We start from the raw sequence: 3,441 nt of genomic DNA, 5'->3' as shown, positions 1-3,441 counted from the left end.
AACAAAACAAAAAGAAAACATCCATCAGTTCAACTCGTGAAACCATGCAAATTCAGACCTGATGGTGTTGTCAGTTTGGACGAGAAATCAAATCTAAAATTGTAATCCCAAAAAAGGTTCAGTTCTGTAAGTCCATGTCTTGATAGGAGGCCGTTCAAAACATCCTCACTAGTATTTATAAATGTTGGTTGCAGTACTAGTATTTACAAATTTCTTATATTTTCCACAGGTCGGAGGCCGTACACATTTCTTATTTCTATTGCTATAAGTTCAAGTGATCAAATGCTATAAGCTCGCATATTATTCTCCAATCAGTTCAAGTGATCATTGTTCAAGTGATATGAACTTGTACATTGGCTCATCAAGGTGGTATGCATACCATACAAAAACCTGGAGCAATTTGGCAAAAAGCATTTACATCAGTTCAAACTCGAGGATATGACAAGTTCAGAGTTTTTTTACAAAAGTTCTAAGTTAACAAATAGGGAATGTTCATTCATATGTCTAAAAATTATTGAGCTTACATAAAGAGTGTGCACGACGGTTCGATGTTTGTGCAAGAAAGGAAAAAAATGGTTTGTATTAAAAATGAAAACATCGATCAGTATGAATTTAAAACAACGATCAGTGCGAAATAAAAGAATTGACCGGTTCAAATTAAAAAAATGGGTTTGAAGTAAAAACAATGAGCATTCGAAATAAAAAAATGATCAGTTCAAAATAAAAGAAAATGATCAGTTTGAATTAGATCAGAGAAAATAACCATTTTACTTTCCATGAATAAAATATATATATAAGTTCGAACACAGTATGATAAACCGTTCAACTACAAACAAACGATTAGTACAAATAAAAGTTTCATAAATTGCCATGTTTTTTATCACATGTTTAGATTAGAGAAAATAACCATTTTACTTTCCATGAATCACCATACTTGTTGCCAACAAATTTTCCATGAATACAGTCAGCCCCGTGTAGAAGTACAACAGGTGATTAGCAAGCCCACCCTCTCATCTGTGCGCTCCTTATTGATTCGATGGCCCACGAGTAGAGTTTCCAGATTTTCACTGAATCAGCGTTTTCGCATGATCCCTGTCCCTCTGCTGGTTTCAAGTCACCCTTTAGAAGATGCATCGGCGCGGCCTCTCCAGGATCTCGCTGCACCTCCGTCCCCTGCCATGCATCAACTTCCTCTTAGCCCTACACAGGTAAGCAATATAGTACGCGGCATCTGCTTCATGTACTGATTGAACCTATATGACGTCATAGTCTTATTGCCACAACATCCTCATAGCCCTCCACCTGATGGTAGAACAAGCACTACCAGAATCATGGTAACCCTCATATGTGCCTTGACGGAGTGGAGGCCAAGAACAGAGGGTCCATGCCATGTTGTCCATGCCGAGGGTGAACTTCACACAAAAACTGCATAACCAAAACATCGCTAGCTAGCGACAGGCACAGAAGAAAGAGGTCGAGACAAGGAACTGTACCTTTTGTGAAGGAAGCTTGCTCAAACTCAGCCTTCTCGTTGTTAAATCTTTCACTCTATTATAGGCAATTCTCAGCTTCTTGTTTGAGCTTCACAACTGATTTTGTCTTCTTGACAACCTCTTCCTGAATAAGAAAGCTAACACCTTGGTAAATTCGGACACTGTCTACAATATAGGATTAATCAAGTTCAATTATATCCTGACAAACAATTTATCACACAATCATGGCTATATATGTACTTCTCTTCAATATATTTTATATCTAATTATGGATGCAAGTATGGGCTGTTGAGCGGCGCACCAACCCATTTAGTTAAGTGATATTTGCATAAAGTGAATGAACTTCTAGTGAAATCTCATTGTTAAAGGAAATGGGTAGCACATCAACCCACTTGCACCTAGACATACATTGACAAGTACTCATAGAATATCATAGAACTATGAACAGCAGAGGTGAGAGCAAAGGGGCGTACACTCAAACATATATCTTTATAGAAAACTACAGTTTTTCAACAAGATTTTTTAGTAACGGGGCATCCAACCGAACCACACCACCCTTTTTTCCTGCAAACATAAGTAAAATGAACCTCAAGAGCAAATCACTAGCGGACTGCATTTGCACTTCCATTTATCTTCAGAAAAAACACAAAATAGAGAACTGCAGCAGACGACGGCATGAACCTCGATGTGCTTGCAGGAGGCCGTCGGGGGGCTGTTGTCATCTTCTTGTCCCTAGAACTGCCGCAGCTTCCTTCTCATTGGCCGTGGGCAACCGCCGCCAGAGTCGCGGACTTCTTCGTGTGTCTAGCGGCTGGAGAGACGGAGAATACCTACAGGGGGCGGGTGTCAAATTTGGGCTTTTAAGCTGATGAACGGTCGGTGGCCTCGGGTGGACTGCGGTGTTGGGGTGAGGAACGGCCAGACGGAGCTCCGCCGGCCACCCGGCCACGGGCTCGAAATCGGGAGGCTCCGGGGTCGCGCGCCCGGCCAGAACGGAGCTCCGCCGGACACCCGACCATGGCTTCAGAATCGGGAGGCTCCGGGGTTGCGCGCCCGGCCAGAACGGAGCTCCACCGGACACCCGGCCATGGCTTCAGAATCGGGAGGCTCCGGGGCGCGCGCCCGGCCAGAATAAAGCTCCGCCGGCCACCCGGCCATGGGCTCGAAAGCAGGAACCGGGCGAGCCGCTCCACTCGCTCGGGAAAGGCGGGGAGGAGGAGGAGAAGGAGGAGGAGGCGAGGGGTGGGGACATACGAGCATGAAGTCGTTCGAGTAGCTGAGGATTTGTGCGCGTCGACGTCCTGGTGGACGATGTCACCGCCGGCATCCGCCCTCGCGAGCGCCGCCGCCTTTTCCCACGCCCTAGCACCCATCGCCGCGCCTAGGGTGGGGCTGGGTTGCCGGGAAGAAGGCGGGCGGGTGGAGGGATCGGGGCAAGCAGCTCCGTCGATGGCTGGAGTGGCCGGTGGAACGGCGAGAGCCCTTTTATTTGCACTTTTAATAAAAAAACGATCAGTTTGACGAAATGACATCATCAGTACAACCGCTCGAATTCATCGGTTCAAAAAGAGTAACAGAATAATATTCTGTTACGCGTAATAGAATAGCCCAGATGTGTTATATATATATATATATATATATAGGGAAAATCCATCCTACCACCCGATGGTAGTTACCACACATATCTCATATATTACCATGTGGTACTATATATACTATTTTATTATTTTAAATATGTTTATATAATATATCTAAGATATTTCAAAGCAAGTTACATGAAAAAATTGCATATGAGTCCATAGTTTCTGTTATATTTGTGAAATACGTACATATTTGTACGTAAAAAAGAGCATACTCAAAATATGATACATACTTCATATAAATTATTATATATACTACCTAAACATTGTTATATACTACATACTACACGTACATACTCTCAGTTTCG

At 43.4% G+C, this 3,441-nt stretch overlaps 1 long non-coding RNA gene across 1 annotated transcript; it reads right to left on the bottom strand.

The window, feature by feature from the left end:
* Positions 1-878: 878 nt before the first annotated feature.
* Positions 879-2,931, bottom strand: LOC119367746. The gene is made up of 3 exons (XR_005176419.1): positions 2,748-2,931; positions 2,175-2,323; positions 879-1,617 (listed from the first exon to the last, which is right to left on the bottom strand). It is a non-coding gene; the product is annotated as an uncharacterized LOC119367746 (long non-coding RNA).
* Positions 2,932-3,441: the final 510 nt, after the last annotated feature.

Source organism: Triticum dicoccoides, chromosome 2B (assembly GCF_002162155.2).
Source record: "Triticum dicoccoides isolate Atlit2015 ecotype Zavitan chromosome 2B, WEW_v2.0, whole genome shotgun sequence".
In the NCBI taxonomy this organism is placed as follows: Eukaryota; Viridiplantae; Streptophyta; class Magnoliopsida; order Poales; family Poaceae; genus Triticum; species Triticum dicoccoides.
The sequence above is the reverse complement of the archived record's forward strand: the minus strand, read 5'-3'. Positions and strand labels throughout refer to the sequence as shown.